At 39.8% G+C, this 19,602-nt stretch overlaps 1 protein-coding gene across 2 annotated transcripts in view; it reads left to right on the top strand.

The window, feature by feature from the left end:
• Nucleotides 1-19,602, top strand: part of erfl1 (Ets2 repressor factor like 1) — a 91,981-nt gene that overhangs the window by 13,483 nt on the left and 58,896 nt on the right. The window contains exons 1-2 of one of the 2 annotated variants that reach the window (XM_088327991.1): nucleotides 4,865-4,961; nucleotides 9,434-9,557. The gene's annotated coding sequence lies outside the window, so the exon portion shown is untranslated. Of the gene's footprint in view, nucleotides 1-4,864; nucleotides 4,962-9,433; nucleotides 9,558-19,602 lie in introns of those variants that run through there. The other variant, XM_088327992.1, reaches the window with a different exon arrangement.

Below are 19,602 nucleotides of genomic sequence, written 5' to 3'. Positions count from 1 at the left end.
TTAAATGTACAGGAAAAATGACATTTTGTTTACCTGTGTGCGAGACGTTACTTGAGCTGGTGGAGTGAAGTAACAGGTGGATGCAGAGGGGAAGAAAGACAGGAGATTATAATGAAAATGTTAAAACATTTTTTTGCTTTCTCCTTGTACACCAAAATCTAGTCTTTTATTCCTTTGCAAGAAAAGCTAGCATTGTCTTCCTTCTAGGCCGAGAATTAGTCCTTGTCAATAGATTAAATATATTTCAATGATTCTAAATACACAAACTGCAAAAATTAAACAATGTGGGACTAATACTTTAGTGCGATCGATATCTTTAATCACTTTAGGATTCAGAATACATAGAGCGCTCGTCTAGGGATAAAGAGATCGCAGTTCGAATACCGGCTCCTCCTTGTTACATGTGGAAGTGTCCTTGGGTAAGACACTGAACCCCTAATGCCCCCAATAAGCAGGTTAGCGCCTTACATGGCTGCACGGCCGCTATTGGGAAATGTGAAGAACACTGTAAAGGGCTTTGGGAAGTCTTGACTTGAAAATAAAATAAAATGTGACTTATTCTCCAGTGCGACTGATGTATGTCTTTTTCACCTATAGCATGGAGAATTGTAATGCCCTTACAAGATTTAAATCATTGTCGTAAATGTCAATTGGTAAGGTTATTGTCTTGTTATAAAGCCAGGGTAGTGATTTGTGTGCCTTCTTCGAGTTTTTTATCTATTTCAAGCTTCATTGCCATAGTTATCATATTTTTGCTTCCCCTCCAGCATCGCTGGATTTTTAATAATAGTCCTGATCGTTGACAGGTTATGGCCATGCACCTTAGCAGGAGTAATGATGCATGTTCTTTTTGTATTTCACTATTAACTCAAGCTTATTTTCTATGGTTATCGTGTTTTGCTTCTCCCTTTAGCATCACTGCAAGTCTTCACTAAACAAATTCAAGTTTTTTTGCACGAATTTGTGTGCCAAAAGAGAAAAAGAGCACTCGAAAAAAAAAAAAATTAATGTCTTGAACAAGATAATTGCTGCTAATCCTCTGAGACATTCGCACTATCAAACAAAACATATTTTGTGTTTCAGTCAATGATATTTGTGTTTTTTTGTGTTTTTTCGGATTACCTCTTTGTAAATTAAAAAGCAAGTGTAAAAGGAATTGTGGGAAGTATTTCAGCCAATGACATATCAGTATTTTCATAATCCCACGATGCAAATCATTAACAGCTGCATTTTATATAACATGAACTGAAAATAGACTGGCATTTTGGACATATAACTTGTCATATGCACTAACAACACAAAGTTCACATTTTTAGATTTTGGTGTACAAACAAATTGTGTGATTGTGGTAAAGTGGGTAAAATGCCATAAACAGGGGCCAAAAAGTAAAATAAATTGTAAGCTGGGGTTGCCTTATCCAAGGGGTGAACTTTAATTGTCTTGGTGGTTGATTGTTAAAGCCATGTAGCTAAACTAGAGTAATGATGCATGTGCCTTCTTCGCATTTCTTGATAATCTCAAACTTGTTTTCCATGGTTATCATGTTTTGCAAGTCTTAGAACCCATAGCTAAACAAATTCAAGATTGTTACATGAGAATCTGACCTGAACAAAGAGAGAGAAATTAAACATTGTGAGAGGTAGTTTAAACAATCCCATGTCTGTATTTCCATGACACTGTGATAGCAACCAATTGCAGACTAGCATCTTATATTATGTCAACCAATAACAAACAGGAATCTTTGGGACATACGCACAATCACTGTAAAGTCTGTGGGACCCCGTAGTGATTTTTTGTTGATGTCTTATAGTTTGGAAGATGCCTTAAAGCAAGTCCAAAAAGCAGCTTCTTCCACAGTGAAAATGTCGTAAAGCGAGATTGCTGTATCCAGGAAGTCTACTAAAGTATGAAGTAACTATCTATCTATCTATCTATCTATCTATCTATCTATCTATCTATCTATCTATCTATCTATCTATCTATCTATCTATCTATCTATCTATCTATCTATCTATCTATCTATCTACTGTATGTTTAATTACTGTCTTTCCAATCTTCCTCCCGGCCGGAGAAGCGGAGTCCACTCCGTGGCCCGATCTTCTGGTCATATTAACTTAAAGGACTTCCGCGGGTTTAGCCAATTGATTAGGCGGCGTCCGACGGACGATCGATCGGACAATTAAAGCACGTTAGGACCAGTCGATGACGGAGCGTCTCCGTGGCGACGCCGTCAAAAGCGACTCCGAGTTTTATGCCAAATCTTAAAGGCCGCAAGCCGCTACGGGGCGCGACCTCTCGTTAGCCACCTTTAAAGATTTGTGGCGTGCATACACACAACACACAGAAACGCACCCAAACGGACACACACACACTTTGAGCGTTTAACGTTGAAAAAGCCGATTGGACGCTAGCCAAGAATCAGTCCCTGATTCCCTCCTGTTATTTTTTTTTCCTTGTCAGAAATCCGTCTTTGATAAAATATTTTCACACAGCCTAGCCATGTGCGATTCAACACAGCACAGTAAAATATGCAACACATGCTATATATTATGATTCATTGATTCAGTGTTTGATTTAATTCTTGGATCGTAGGCAGGTCGGTCTGACTGGTCAGTTGGTTGGTTGGGTAGTTTACTTGTTTGTAGACAGTTGCTTGACTGGTCAGTTCGATGCTCGATTGGTTGGTTTATTTGTTGGTTGACTAGTCAAATAGTCGGTTGGTTGGTTGACTGGTTGGGTAGTTTTAGTTATGGGTTTTAACGCACAAAAGTGCGTTTATTCGAGGAATCAACTCCTTGCCCTGAAGAATTTTCGTGCCGGCGTGATGAGGGGGCCTATCGTGGATGGATGGAGCGGCCTTATAAGTCTTCGGTACGTAATTATAGTAAATGTGAACTCTCTACCAAATAAGACTGACGAAATGGCAGAACTGGTGAAAAACATCAAAGCGCACAGGGAGTGCAGTTTGCTGTGTTTTACGGAGACGTGGCTCACGTCTAGCATCCCGGACGCTAACGTGGAGCCACCCGGAGCTATCCGGAGCTACCCGGCTTCAGCGGTGTTAGACAGAGACACGGAAGCCTGCGGGAAGCGGAGAGGAGGTGGACTCGCTAACACGAGGTGGCGTATCTCTGGGCACAAAGATTTCCATCTGCTCAGGGACGTTGAACTTTTGGACTAGCGTGTGACGTCATCCACTCTGCTGTGGCTAAACTGCATCCTGTTAATCTGTTATTTAACAACATAGGAGACTGCTGGAAATGTGAATTTCCCTACGGGGATGCATAAAGTATCTATCTATCTATCTAGTTAACTGGTCAAATAGTTGACTGGTTGGATAGTTGACTTGTCAAACAGTTAATTGGTTGTTGTACTGGTCGGATAGTTGACTGGTCGGATAGTTGATTGCTTGGTTGTATGGTTGGATAATTAATTGGTTGGTTGACGAGTTGATTGGTTGATTTGTTGGACGGTTTATTGGTTGCTGAACTGTTTGGTTGGACAGTTGATTTTTTATTTGACTGGTTGGTTTGATAGTTGTTTGGTTTGTTGGATAGTTGATTGAGTGGTTGACTGGTTGGTCAGATACTCGATTGGTTGGTTGACTAGTCAAGTTGTTAATTGGTTGGTTGACTGGTTGCATAGTTGATTAGTTGGTTAACTGGTTGGATAGCTAACCGGTTTGTTGGATGTTCTTTACTGATCAAATGTTTAGCTGGAGTGTTCATTGATTGGTTGGTTGGACAGTTCATTGGTCGATTGATTTATCAATCTATTAATAATCACATTTTGGATCACTCTTAGTCTGGACTCTACCCTTCGACCTGTTCGGCTTGGGTAACCCTACCAGGAGTACGAGACTCCCGCCGACATAGCTCTAGGGGTCATGGAGACGCACAAAGTGCCCCACCACGATAAGTTGATGATCCGTCGGGACACAGGTGACAGTTGCTTGACTGGTCAGTTCGATGCTCGATTGGTTGGTTTATTTGTTGGTTGACTAGTAAATGATATCAAAGTCAGGAACACACTTTGAATAAACACTTGGAATAATCTTCTGCCTTAGTACTAGAGCTTTAAAGTCAATCTCTAATAGAAACCCAGATCTTAACACCAGGAACATCTTCGGAATATAGGAAAAAGATCTGCAAGCCAATACCAAGGTCCTATAATTTGCCAGTAAAAATAAAAACACTAAACCAAGATCAGACCTTAACCCTGATAAAAAAAGAAAATATTTTTTTTTTTTTAAATGACCTAAATCACAGTGAAACATTTGGACTAATCACGTCCTCTAAAACTTCCAGGAAGTAGCTTAAACCCAGAACTAAACTCCCAAAAATCTGCCGGCTGGCTTTACCCTTTAAACGAATCTGCTTATTTTAGAGGGGGGCCTTGAACGCTGCAACTTGAGCGTCCCTACGGGGCATTTGGGAAGGAGGGGAGCGTGAGGGGAGCGTGAGGGGGGGGGGGGGGGGGGGGGGGTGTCAGGCACACACACACTTCGCCGGCCTCATCTATGAGACACGGGAGCGGAAACGGGTCGAATCCTACTTCAAATTCTCCTTCCTCACGGCGCGTCGACCGGGGAAAACAAACCGACCCGAGGCGCCGCGGATGGGGATTTACTAATTAACTACTTACTTGCACGCGCGCACGTGCACAAAAGAGAGAAAGTGAGAGAGAGTCAGAGAGAGAGAGAGAGAGGGAGAGGGGCGCAAAAGAGAGACAAATCCTCCTCTCTTCCTTGCATCCTTCCCTCGCATCCGACCGACACCCACTACCCCCCACTCCCCCCACCCCCCCCCACTGCATCTCCTCACCTCCTGCACGCCATCCACGCTAGTTGTGCTCGCTGGTCGCGCGTTACCTCTCGGATGGACTGACGCCTTTGCGCACTTTCCCGCCAAAAAGAAAAAAAACAAGAAAACAACGAGAAAGAAAAGGAAAAACAGTGCCAGGTGAGTTTGACCTTTTCCTGCCTCCCCCACTAAGGATTCTGGTGCGTTTTTTTGCTTTTTTCCACGCGGGAAAAGTGTCATGCGTGTTGTGGATGCGTGAGGCACATTTGCTTTTGGTTGTTATCGCGCGCGTTTGCGTGTTTTATTTAGTTTATTTGGCGGGACAACAAAGTTGTGCGTAATTTACGCACGAATCCAAATCGTGTTTATGTGAATTTTGCGTGTTTTGTGGGGGGGTGCGTGCGTGATTACGCACGTATCCATTTTTTCCTGTAGTTTAATTTGAAATAGAGAAAAAACTTGTGCGTAATTTACGCACGCTTCCAACTCGTTTTTAGTTGAATTTTGCGTATTCTTTTAGAGAAAAAAAGTTGGGTGTAATTGATGCCCGCTTTCACATCCTCTCTCTTTATATGGAACATACAACCACGCGTGTATCGAGTCCCGGTCCACGCGGTGTTCCGGATTAGCCTCCTTAAGTGTCCCCATTTATCGGAGCGCTCACCTCCACGCAAGCCTAATTGCGTCCGTCAGTCAATTATACAAGCGCATGCGTGTGCACACGCGAGATTTTTCAACTCACACGCGCTCCTGGGCACGTGTGCAAGTTGAAAAATCTCCCGTGTTTCTTTGTGGATTTTGGGGATTTTGTCGATAAATAACATTTTATTTTTACTGCAATCAGATAATTGTTTTTACTTTATCTGCTGAGCGTGTACGCAATACACGTGCAACTTTTGGGTTCAATTATCTTGCGTGTTTTTGGTTTTATGTTCCGTTTTCGCCCCGTCGACTGATAACAATCTTATCATCTGCACACATGTTACTTCTTTCACTTTCATCCCCAGATGTCCACGCAACATGGGACTTTTCGAGTGTTTGCGGGTTGTCTTGGGTGTTTTTTGGGGTGGTCTTTTTTATATTTTATTTTAATTTCCGTAGATAGACAACATTTTTTTCTCATTTGCACACGTTACTTCTTTCACTTTCATCCCCAGACGTCCATGCGTTACACATGGGACTTTCCACGCGTGTTCATGTAACTTTCGTGCGTGCAGATGCAATAATTTTGCGTGTTTTTGGTTGGTGTTTTTATGTTTCATTTATTGTGTTTTGAGAGTGCGCGTCATTTTTCTCTCTAATTCTGATGTCATGTTTTATTTCACCTTTTTCATTAGATATCCACGCATTACGCACAGGACTTTCCACGCGTATTGCGCGCGATTCAATCGTCTCGCGTGTTTCTCAGTGGAGTTTATATATTCCATTTTGTTTTCTCTTGCTGTATTACATTTTTTCCCTGTATCTGCATTCATGTAATTTTCTTTACTCTCTTTGCCAGACGTCCACGCCTAACACGCACGACTTCCCGAGCGGGATTACACGCGATTAAATCGTTTATTGCGTCTTTGTTGGTTGCAGGTGTTTTCCTATTCCATATATTGTATTCTTTGGCTTTACGAGATGCCTTCATTCACGGTACACTCTTGCTACTTTTTCAAGCTTCTTTACCAGACTTCCACGCATTGTATTCTTGGGAGGATTTTTGTGTTTTATTTTGAGTGGGTTTTAGCTGCGCGACATTTTTCCTTTTCCATGTATGTTACCTCTCACTGTCATCACCAGACTTCAACGCACTATACGCACGGATTTCTGCACGTTTTCGCGCGTGGAATTCTTCATGTACTATTATTGGCGATGTTTTCTTGACTTATTCTTTGTTTTCTTTAGCTGTGGGACATTTTCCCCTTTGCACTCGTGTCGTTTTCTTCATTTTCTTCGATAGACGCCCATGCGTTACGCACAGGACTTTCCGTGCGTGTTCCCGCGTGGAATAAACTATTTTGCTGTTTTGGAGTTTTTATAGGTTTGTTTTTGTGTTCTGTGTTTTTTCCCCCTCCCCTGCATTTATGTCATGTCTATCACTTGTTTGCAAACTTTAACGTATAATGAGCGGGACATTTCCACTTGTGCATTTTTGCGCGCAATTCAATTATCTCGTGTCAACTTCGGCGGTATTTCCATGTATTTTGGCGTTCAGTGTCACACAACATTTTCTCTCACCATACACTTTCTTCTACAGACTTCCACGTATTACGCGTGGGACCTTCTGTATGCGTTTGTGTGTGGATGCAATTTTCTTGCATCTTTTTGGTGGTGTTTAGAGGTTTCTTTTTGTGTTTTGTGGATATATATTTTTTTAACTTGTATTCTTGTCTTTTCCGTCACTTATTTCGCCAAAAGATCATATAATTACGCACGTGACGCGTTTAGCGTCTTTTGGGTGGCGTTTCCATATTTTCTGTGGACAAAAAGTATTATTTTAAAATGTATATTCGTGTCTTTTCCCTCATTCTTTTCGCCAGAGGTCCATGGATTACGCACTTGACTTTCTACATAGGTTCACGCGTGGACTGGAGTATATTGATGATTTTTAAAGTCTTAATGTTTTGTTTCCTGTAGCTGCACAACTTTTCCCTTATTTTTCTTCTACTGGAAGTCAACCCACTACACACGCGTCGTTCCACGCATGATTTAATCATTTTGCTGTGTTTCTTGGTTGCGTTTTATTTTTATATATTTGTTGTTTTCTCTGGTTAAACCGCAGTTGCCCTACCTGCACCCTTGTCATTTTCTTGTTCTCCGTTCAGCGTCTAGGCCTTCCACGCGCAACTTTCCAGGCGCAATAAAATCATCTTCCGTGTTTCTCAGATGTTTTATTTTGGTTATCTCTGGATAAACACCAATTTCTCCATTCATACCTTTGTCATCTTTTTAACTTTCCCCGTTAAGCGGCCACGCATTCCACACGCGACTTTCCACGCACTTGGAATGCGCGCGACCCCGTGAACGATTTGTGCTGGCATCGGTGCAGATAAACAGCGTTTGCCGATCGATATGCGCATGTAACTATTGCAGATGAAGAGGCCAATCGATGGATACACTCAATCCAAGGCCCGTCTTCTTCTTTTTTTTCTTTTTTTTTCTTCTTCTTCCTCTTGATGTTTCAACGCACACACTCACAAACACGCACAAATACGCGCACATGCCAGCGCAGTCAATACGCAACTTTGCATCAGACTGCTTTATAAAACTGCAGGCGATTTTTTTTTAGATAAAATATTAATGGGGATTTTCGAGGCGTGTTTGCTAAATAAAATCTAGCATTTAATTAAGTTTTCATTGCACAAAATCAGCCCAAGTTGTTGTTAGCATTATAATTGTAATATTATTACGGTAATTTTGTTTTTATATAAATATGGTATTATTATTATTATTATTGTTTTTTTTAAATTACATATTTCCTTAATTATATATATTTTTTCTTAATATTATTATTATCATTGTGGCAACTCATTATTATTATTATTATTATTATTATTATTATTAATAATATTAATATAAATAGAAATAATACCACCAATAATAATAATAATAACAATAATGATAATAATAATAATAGTATAAACTACGGTTTTGGGTGGAAAATTATGAGAGTCAAAGCATGGACTGTATTTTGAATAGAGGAAAGTAACAATAATAATAATAAGCATCATCATCATTATTGGGTTGTGTTTTGCGGGTTTATTTAAACCCTCACTCGTTAGCCATTTATTTTCTATACTGTATTTTGTAATTAAAAAGACGTACATATATATGACGTATTATTTCTTTTACTCGTGGGAAAACTTAAAATTTCACTTCATTCGTTTTCTAATCTAATAGATGTTGTCTTTTTTCTCCAAGCATCGAGGCCTGTTTCTTTTTTGTTCTTCTCCCAAGTGACATAAACCCAAATTGAATCATACATTTTAATAAAAAATAAAAAAATACAAACAAAAAATAAATAATGATTAAAATCCTTCTTTTCCTGGCTTTTCCAAGCGTCACGTGACGAAAAGAAGCGCACCTGAGCGGTCACAGTCCAGAGCGTGTTGTGGGGCCTACAACGAATAACGAATTTAGAAGAAATAAAATAATATGACCTATACCCGAAGTCAATATTTGTTTTCCTCCAGTCTGGAATACTACTAGAAAACTAACGAAAAAAATAATAATAACAATAAAATATATCGATTTCAGAGTTTGAACGAGTGTCACAAAACTATGGAAACGCCTGACTGGCACAAACTCTACGCCAAATAGTATGTGTATGTGTCTTTTTTACGGATAAAATCAAGTATTATTAATTAAAACGGCCCGAGAGAGTTTTAAAATGAATTTAAACACATTATAATTAATACAAATTGATTGGTTTTATCGTGCATGCTGTTTTTGTCCGTTTTTGTTCCTGCATGTGTGATTTTATCGAATAAATAAACAAAACATATTAAAAGTAAATTATGGGTTTGTGAAGTTGAACAAATCTGTTATTCTTTTTTGTCTTTTCTCTTTTTCCTGCTGATTTTAATCATGTTCTGCACTAATATTCCGATTATTTTCTCTCATTTTGTTTTCCGGATCCTCTGAAGTTCTGCGATCCAAATCCGGACCGAACCGAAGCGGCAATCGCCACCCTCGTGTGAGGCCGACAGACGGTGGTCGGGCTTCGGCCTCAGGTCATTCTCTGAGGCTGGGCGACGGAGCCCAAGACAGGTAGGACAAAAATATATATCATATTTATAGTTAACGTGATGTTTTTTATTTTATGTCATTTATTTTCGTATTTTATGTTTATTTCATATAATTTAAAAAATAATTTGTTTTTTTTCTTTTGAATGGTGAAAGCTTATCCTAAATAATCATTCAATGAATTGAAACAATATTAAAATGAGGTACAAACAAAATGGACCAATCCCTGACTTGAATCCATGTAATCCAACTTTTGCGTTGTCTGTTGTTCCAACATAACCCAATCTGTGTTTAATTTTGTTTTCTGTATAAAAAAAAGGTGGGGGATATTTATTTTGGAGGGACAGGTTTAAAAATTTGACAATTTTGGGGGGGTTGTTTAAAATAAACACGATTAACTTTGTGGTACTTTCTTTTTTGATAACAACCCAAGAGCTTAGGTCAAAATGACCCAAATAATGGATCATATACTCTTAACCCAAATTGGGTTATTTTTTACTACACACCCACCTTTTATGGATATTTCACACAACTTGATGTAATTTGGTGCAAAGAGAGGAACATCTGAATTTCTTTAATCAGGTCTTTGGGGTGTTTCCTTTTCATAGGAGATTTGGTCAAAATTACTCAAATGATGGGTTGGACTGCATATTTATTTTAACTTGACTAGAGTTTATTTATTTTTACTACAAAACCCACTGGAATTTATCCAAATTGTGTAGTTGTTTTCATTTAACAAATGTGTGTGATTTTTATTTTAAAATGCAAGCCACGTTCTTGGGTTATTTTACAAAAATTGATGTTGCTGTTCGCAAAGGAGATTGCGGCAGTGGCTCAGGAGGTAGAGCGCGTCTTGGGATCAAGAGAACGCAGTTCGAATCCCGGCTCCTCCCTGTTACATGTTGAAGTGTCCTTGGGCAAGACACTGAACCCCTAATGCCCCCAATAAGCAGGTTAGCACCTTACATGGCTGCATGGCCGCTATTGGGAAATGTGAAGCACATTGTAAAGCGCTTTGGGAAGTCTTGACTTGAAAAGCGCTATATAAATGCAAATCATTTCATTTCATTTCAGTTGGGGAAAATATATTAGGTCTTTTGTGCAATAAATTTTTAACAAAACAAACCAACTTTTGGGGCGCAGATTTCTTTAAAAAATGACTGTTTTGGGTTATCAAAAGAAACAAAAGGAGTGTTTTCCCTTTCATGACAACCCAGGAGCTTGGGTCAAAATAACCCAAATAATGGGTTGGTCCACACCTAAATCATTTTTTTCTCTACTTAAATGGTGTGTTTTTGGTTTGTTTTTTTAACACACAAACCATTTTGGAGGGTTATTTTACACAAATGTATGTAACATTAGGGGGTGTGGGGGTTACAAAAGAAGGAAATAAATCAGTCTTTGTTTTGAAGTAGGTCTTTTTGTGATTTTTTAACAAGACAACCCAAAAAAAATGATACATTTTAGGGGGAATGTTAAAAAAGAGGATCAAATTGGCGTGACTTCTTCTTTTAACAACCCAACTTGGGTCAAAATAACTCCAATAATTGATAGGAGTTTTTTCTTTTTTTAATAAACAATCCACTTTTGAGGGCTATCATATAGAAATTGATGTAACCTTGTGCATGGGGAGGCAAAGGAAGGAAAACATCTACATTTCTTTAGAAGCAAGTATTTTGTTCAAAGAACCCGTTTTGAGTGCCAACAACCCCAACGTTTTGGAGGAAAAAATCTGTCAAGTTTTGGGAGGTAGTCAATTTTTTAAAGGTATCCATTTTGGGGTTGTCTTCTTTTTCACATAAACCCAAGAACTTGGGTTGTAATAACCCATACAGTGGATTGGTCCTCACCTAACCCAAATTGGGTTATTTTTTTACGTATACCTTGTGTGTTTTACTTGGAGAAGATAGTTCTACTTTGTTGCAATCCTCACCTGAGTGGAAAGTTAAGGCTTAGCGTGTCAGTTTTCCATTTATGTGTGCCGCCGGCACTCGGCGGAGTGTCCGCCAGGCGTGAAAGGTCACTTAATCGATAGGACGCCGTTTGACAAATCCTCACCGTCGCTCTTATCGCCCTCGCCGGCGTTTTGAAGACGCCCCGAGAGACCGTAAACGCTCAAATCCCGGCAAGCAGTTGGCTGCAGAGCTAAGTGGGAAATACAGAGCTCCACTTTTGGTCATTTTTAGCCCCATTATGGAATGTTTACATGGTATAAAAAAACGAAATATCGTGTATGACGCTCAACCCTAATTTATGATTAAAAATCACATTTTGAGTCACTTTTCTCAGCTCAAACTAAGTCTTGTTGAATATGTGCGGCCATGATTAAAATCATGTATTGACATGATACAGTATGAACAAAACACCAATATAAAATTTACAATGTATTCATTGAATGTCCTTCAAAGTTCGATTCATCATCAGATACAAAGTGGTTTCCAACATTGTGCTTTTTGCATTTATTTATATCTTTCGGGACAACTTCCTGTTTTCTCTTCTCTAACATTCTTCTCTGGTACCGTGACTAAATGTCCAGAACAGGGAGCAGAACCCACTCATGTAACGTTACTCACAGTTTTATTGGGGAAAGGATAAAGGAGCGCACACTGGATCGTTGGTCCCGGGGAGTAGATTGCTCGTAACGCGAAGCGGTGTTTCTGTGGCGAGTGGAAGCCGAGTCGAGGGCGGGCGAAAAAACGATCGATGGCCGGGAGGAAAAAAAGAACAAAAACACAGGACGGACGAAAACAGGGCTTGATGTGTCAAAACGGAGTTTCGCAGCCGCTCCGACAAAAGGCGACTCACAGGACAGCGTTTAAGTAGTGACAGGGAACAATCTATCAACGAGCTTCAGCTGGTGTCCATGGGCGGGGCCAATTGGGCGCCGTGGCAACCATGACAAAAGCTGGCGCCACGCGGCGGGGTCCAATTGGTCCAAATCATGACACTAAAAGCAGTGTCCTAACGATATAAAACCTTATGCCTTTATGCCTTCCATCTATTTGGGCGGTGGCGGCGCCTAGAATATTTCCCATCATGCAACGCGACAAACTCACCTCCAAAAACTTGGTTGACACCAGCACGCTTGTCTGCATTCAGTCGGGTACGTCCTCAAAATCGTTCTCTGTTTGGAGCATCTTTCTCTTCCCCTGATTTATCTCTGAAATCTGCAAATGTTTTGACAAAAGTACTTGAATTATTCACCTGGAGTATTTGCAATCATTTATCCGAGAGCTTTGCGAGTTGAGGTCTTGCTGCTTAATTATTTAGTTTTTCACCGAAAGTCCTGATAACGTACTCTTAAAGTATCTATCTATCTATCTATCTATCTATCTATCTATCTATCTACTTCCAATAATTAACCTGGTAATAACATAGGAACAACATAGTGGCTTTGCTTTGCCATTGCATTTTTGCTTGCATTAGTTTGGTCTAGATCAGGGGATGGTGTCATGAGAGACGGCTCAGCTAAAAAGTCTCTGTAGTGCGAAGTGGAAGGAGAAGAGGACGACGAGGTGAGCGGAGAAGATGAGGTAAAATTTTGGACTATTTGATAAAGTTTCAGGAGCGAGCAGAGAGAGTGGGAAAGGTGAGATGGCACAACATTCATTTGGACAGGTAACTTAAAATTAGTTTTACCTGGTTATATCAGTATCAGAAATTATTTTCCCCCCATTTTATTAACACTCCACTTATTGAAACATAAATATTTTGTTTGTTTGTTGTACATGATTCAATTGTTTGTTTGTTTGTACATGATTCAGATTGAATCGTTTCTTGTACATGATTCAATTGTTTGTTTGTTTGTACATGATTCAAATTGAATCGTTTCTCCGGCGCCGTCACGAATGGCAGCCACTCCAGCAGCTCCCGTGTTATTTTCGATTGTTCTCAGTTATTTTCGATTGTTCTCAGCTTAGGGATGCTGCTGGAAAAGTGAATTTCCCTTCGGGGATGAATAAAGTATCTATCTATCTATCTATCTATCTATTTCACTGGTCTTCCAGTGTTTAGGATTCTGCTCTCTCGGGGACCCAGGTTCGATTCCCGTTACATTCAATAATTTGCTATTTTGGTCATTGACATTGTCGACTGATCAGACATTGTTCAAATACAGTAACATGCTACGATAAAACCTCATGTAGTACACGCACCCAAACTTTGACTTCTTGTCAAATTACATCTCATTTTTTTACCTTTACAGTATTGTTTACATGAAGGGTCACCAACCTTATTGAAGATGACAGGTTTTTTTTGTGACTGATTGTTGAAGGGCTACCAGTTTGATACGCATTCCTAGAATAAAAACTTATGTTATTACTATTTTATTACCAGGTTGTAGTTACTAGAAGTAAATCAGGCCCAGTCAACCACTATAACATCATACCAGTTAGAAATCACATTTCCTAGATGACCGATCATTGGTGAGCTATTTTGAAAACCGGTCCGCAGGCTACTCAAGTATTCTTAAAAGGCCAACTGGTTCCCGTGGACACCACGTTGGAGACCCCTGGTTTACATTTTAAAAGTTTCTAGTTATTCAATTTTCTTACTTTTTAACCTCGTGAATGTTTACATTGTAAAGGCATATTTAATTATGTAATAGTTGTTATTTTTGCCTTTACATTTTGAATAATGTGCATCATTAAATATGTATTTATTTTAAATGTTTTTTTATTGTAGGGAACATTTACATCAATTATTTAAAATTTATTTTTTGCCTTAGTGGAAATGTTTCAATTGCAAAAATAATCACTTTTGAATTTTATTTTATTTTTTTTCCGACAGAATAATATATATCTTATGTATAAAATAATGTTATATTTTTTTATAAACTTGTTTTTACAGATGACTAAAGTTATACTTAACAAGTCGGCTAAATTATGTAATGAAAATAAACCACGTTGTTTTCCCTTCATTATATTATCTTGTCGTCTATTATTATTATTATTATTATTATTATTATAAAAACCACATGCACCCCCAGAGCTGTTTGTACACTATGTGGCAACCGAGTAATCAAAGGCAAAGTTTACACTTGGAAACACTCAACCAAGAGACAGATTTCCAGATTCGAACAAAAGAAAGTTTATTGAATATTATAAAACGATTCGGGGAAATTGGGGATGAGGTACAAACAACAAAGGTTCTTCTCCGATCAGAGGGTTCCTGTAGTAGGTGGCAGAGAAAGCAAACAGTTCAAATCAAATCAGGCCTTTCTTCGAGCATTCCCAGGAAGTGCTTCCGTCCAGTCCTGTCTTCTCCTCCCTCTAAACAGAACCAAATTCCTCCTCTCACTTTCCCAAAAAAGATTCGGCCACTGGCCGCTTACCACAGAATTTTGGAGGGACTGGTACTCTCTCTTCCCCAGCTCATCTTCTCTCTGGGTAATAAACAGATTGGCCTCAGATGTGACCACTCTCAGGGGCCAATTGATTGCAATGTACTGGGAGGTGACGTTGGTTCACAATGCCACCCAATGGGAAAGGGCGTGTCTGCCCTCCCGGTACTGCTGGCCTTGTAAGGCAGGACCTTGGGTTGCAACAACAAAGGCACATGTTTAGCAATTTTGTTGGTATTTATTGGGGTGCATTGCCAGCAAACCTTGCTAAAGACACTCCCAGAGGCCTAAAGTACAACTCTGTACATTTTCACAAAAATCGGTTTGGGCGTTTCGGAGCGTATAAATCGCACACACACACACACACACACACACACACACACACACACACACACACACACACACACACACACACACACACACACACACACACACACAAATCCGAATTTATAAAAAACTTTTGATTAGATTAGATATATTTTACAGTAGATAAGGTAGATATATACATACAATAGAAAGATAGATGTATAGAGTGAGAGAGTGGAAGAGAGAGAGAGAGAGAGAGAGAGAGGGGGAGAGAGAAATAGTTAATTGGGTAGCTAGGTGGTTAGGTAGGTAATTAGGTATGCAGGTAGGTTGGTAGGTAGGTAAAGAAGGCATTTTTTTTCTCATAACAAATTCAGTGACCAAAATTTAGGACTAGGTGTATATGTTTAAAGGTGTGAGCAGTGGCTAACAGTAAACTCTGTTTCAGTATTATTTTTCCTTTTTCAAAATTCCGTCTTTTAAATGGGAAGCTAATATATTAACATCTCAAGCAAGTGAAGGACAAAATTATCGCTTGTGATTTGTATCGCCTGCGAAGACGACATGGGGGTCCCATTGCCGCTGTGAGATCTTGCTTGTGATACGGGCGCTAGCGCCACACGGACTTGACGGTACATAAATCAAACACACTCGTTATCTGCTCAACTCTGCAAGGTGTCGCTATGTCTTGTTAGCTGTGCTAGCGTAATCTTATGGATTTAACTTTCATTTAAGGGACATTTATTTATTTATTTATTTATATCTCATGACTATTAAGTTAATTCTGTATTTATTTTTATTTTGTATGTAATTCCACTTTGGAGTTTAAATTGGAAGCACACTTTTCAGTGCATTAATACTGGCAACTAGTTGCCTTTTTTTCCCCATTTCTCAATTATTTTGATCGTATAGCTCAAAACTGTTAAGCTTTCTGTTCACGGTTCACGGATCCCTTAACCAACTGGGTCGTCGGGGCACCAATGAGGACAGCTTTCTCCACTGTTGTCAGTCCCTGGCCTGTTTTTTGGTTGAGGCAAAGTTGGGACAAATCCATTATTTTTTGGTCTTCCTCTACTCCTGCCCCTTTGGACTGTGCAGTGGAGAATTATCTTGGCCAGTCCTGATGATCTTGTGACGTAACCATACCACTGAAATTTCCGTCTGCTCACAGTTAACATCAGTTCTTCGTAGTGTCCAATGTGCCCTGGTGTTGCGCATCGTTTCGTTTGTCACATGGGTTAAGTAGATGATGCCCAGTCGTTTCTTGGAGTATTGCATCTCCATGGCCTGGATTTTCTTTTCCTTATTTGCTGTGAGAGTCCATGTCACGCAAGCGTGGAGGAAGTTGGAAGTAACCATCACTTGCTTGAGTCTGATATTTGATTTCACTGCTATGTTCTTGTCCCTCCAAATTGATTTAAGTCTGGCAAGAGTGGCTGTGGTTTGAGCTATCCTGGCCATGATTTATGGTTCTGAACCCTCTTCTGATGACAACTCCAAGACATTTAAATTTGGTGAAAGGTTCTAGCTCTCTGTAGTTGATGGTGATGTTTAGAGAATAGAATATACCTGTGGTGATACCTTGGAGATTGTTACTCATTCTTTTTTTTCTGTGCTGTTTTCCATGCCATACTTGCTTGATACTTTGTCCAGGCAATTGAGCAGATCCATGAGTTCTTGTTCGTCTCCTGCCGATCCGGCAATATCATCAGCAAAACGGAGGCTAGTCATGTTGTGTCCCCAATACTGACTGTACCTCAATGTTGCTCCAGAGCTTCAGACATGATCCTCTCCAGAAAGATGTTGAACAAAGTTGGAGAGAGAATATAGCCTTGTCTGACTGGTTTGGAACCACGCTCCAATGGTACCATTAATCAGTACCACACTCTTGGCATTGGCATATAGTTGTCCAATAGTCTAAAGTATTTTCTGGCCCATTTTATACTTCCGTATGGTGGCTCATAAAGCGACTTGCCATACTCTCTCAAACTCTTTCTTGAAATCGACAAAAACATTATTTCTCTGGGGTTGTTGAAACTTCTCACATAGTATGCGCGGATTAAATATATGTTCTGTGTTTCTCCTTCCCTCCATGAAACCTGGCCGTTCTTCGGCTAGGATGTTTTCCGCTGGTGGTTTCAATCTACTCAGTAGGACCTTTTGCTCGCCACCATTTTGTATGGGTTCTGATAGGATGTTGTCCCGGAGACTTTCCATTCTCCAGCAAGTTAATTGCTGCCTCTACTTCTTCTCTGAGGATACAGAAGTCGTCACTTTCCAGTGGGCCGGAATTTTTAAGGTCTCCCTGTGTCGGGTGGTTGTAGAGTTTGGTGCAGTATTCTGTCCATCTATTCATGTTCTCTTTTTCTTCAGTTAGCTTATTCCTTTCTTTATCCTGAATGCTGCTGACTTTTGCCTGCTTTGATTGCGCTGGATCTTTTACAATCTGGAAGGCTTTCTTTGAATTGCTATGGTCGAGGCACTCTTCTAACTCCGAACATTGGTTTTCGATTCATTTCTCCTTTGCTTCTCTCAAGCTTTTACCAATTTACTTGTTGACTGCTAAATACTTGGCTGCTCCTCCAGGGCTGTATCTTTTCTTCTTTAGTTCTTGCCTCGTGTCGGACTGTAGGAGAATTTAATTCCAACCCACGGCTTTATCTTCTTCCGGTGTTTTCCTACAATTTATTTTGGTGCTTCAGTCTTCGTCTCTGAGAACTTATCCACCATAGTAGAAGATGTGGCCCTCATTAGTTGTCATCTCTGGGAAGTTTTTCCATCTGGTCTTACATAGACCAAACTGTCCCGAGAGTATTTTTCCATCTCATAGTAAGTTCTTTCAACTTTCCTTGTTGATTCAAGGGTGCAGAAGTTCCATGTGGCAGTGGTAAAGGTGTTCCTACCATGATTCCACTTTTAACCTTTAGATGGCAGCACACTGTTTTGCGAAGCATTGTGACAACTTATCACCAATCAACTAATTATTCGCTCGTATTTTTTCCAATTTCTTTTCAATGTCAGTTGGAAAGACGCTACTTCTAACACAATGGAAATATCCTTCCAAAAGATGTGTGATATGTTAGCATTAGCATAGAGAAAGTAACTGAATTTAACCGATACATTGTGATCATTCAGTCGAATATTTGTTGTCTTATTTTCTAAGTCAGATAAAGAGGTGCTATTTCTAGCAGAATGGAAATCTCAATCCAGAAGATGTTTGATGTGTTACCATTAGCATTAGCATAGGGAACATGATTGAGTTTGACAGTTGAATCACAATAATTCACTCAAGAATCTCTTCATACTTCTTTTTAGTGTCAGATGGAGAGGCACATTATCAACACTGATATAAATCTCCATAAATTTCCATCCAGAAGATGTTTGTTATGTTAGCATTCGCAACAATTAAATGACGATCATGGGTCAAATTTTCCATTATTTACTTTCAATGTCAGATAGAGAGGAGTGATTTCTAGCAGAATGGAAATCTTCATCCAGAAGATGTATGTTATGGAAGCATTTGGATTAGCATAGCAAACTCACTTTAATTTAACGCTTAAATGGTATGATCCCTTTAATTTTTTTCTCGATTTCTTTTCAATTTTAGTTGAAGAGGCCACTTGGCCGCTGTTGACAGTCACCGGCTATCGACGGACCCCCGCTTCTTTCTGACCACACCCTGCCCCTCCAAAACGTTTCTGGCGTTTAATACACTGCGGCGGCGGTGGTGCATCCCCCTTTTCGCACTGCATGCCACGCCGATCAATATGCAATGGGTTAGCCAGAAATGGACCATCTGATGCGCACTCAGAGAGGGTAGGTGGGGGGCGGTGATGAGAGAATGACAGAAACAGTGGGGAAAGATTTACAGCACAGGTCTCAAACTCAATTTACTTGGAGCGGGTATAGCTAGGGTCTTGATGAGTTTGGGTCGAATTGGGTTTTCCACGAAAAGGATCCCAAAAAAATTGCGCTGTTTTCAAATATCAATTTTTAAAATTCCGTACACAAAATTAATCCCTAAATAAAAAGAAACATTAGGAATTACTGCAGTATGAAAATTGTTCAATTCGTAATAAATGAATCCATCGTTGTGGCACTTATATGAAAGTCACAGTGCATTATACGACCACTAGATGTGAATGTATTGTCTAGTGCCACACATAACGACTTCTACAATGCACAAGGATGAATACAAATTACAGGGACTCAAAGTGACCGGACCTAACGCATTTCATTTTATTTTTTGGGCGGCAGTAGCTCAGGAGGTAGAGCGATCTTTTTAGGATTAAGGGATCCCAGTTCGAATCCCGGCTGTGTTACATGCTGAAGTGTCCTTGGGTAAGACACTGAACCCCCAATACCCCCAATAAGCAGGTTAGCGCCTTACATGGCTGCACAGATCACGGCCGCTATTGGGAA

This window comes from Urocampus carinirostris, chromosome 2 (assembly GCF_059441175.1).
Source record: "Urocampus carinirostris isolate Australia breed hairy pipefish chromosome 2, RoL_Ucar_1.0, whole genome shotgun sequence".
NCBI classification, from domain to species: Eukaryota; Metazoa; Chordata; class Actinopteri; order Syngnathiformes; family Syngnathidae; genus Urocampus; species Urocampus carinirostris.
Note: the sequence above shows the minus strand (reverse complement) of the source record. Positions and strands in the feature narration are given on the sequence as shown.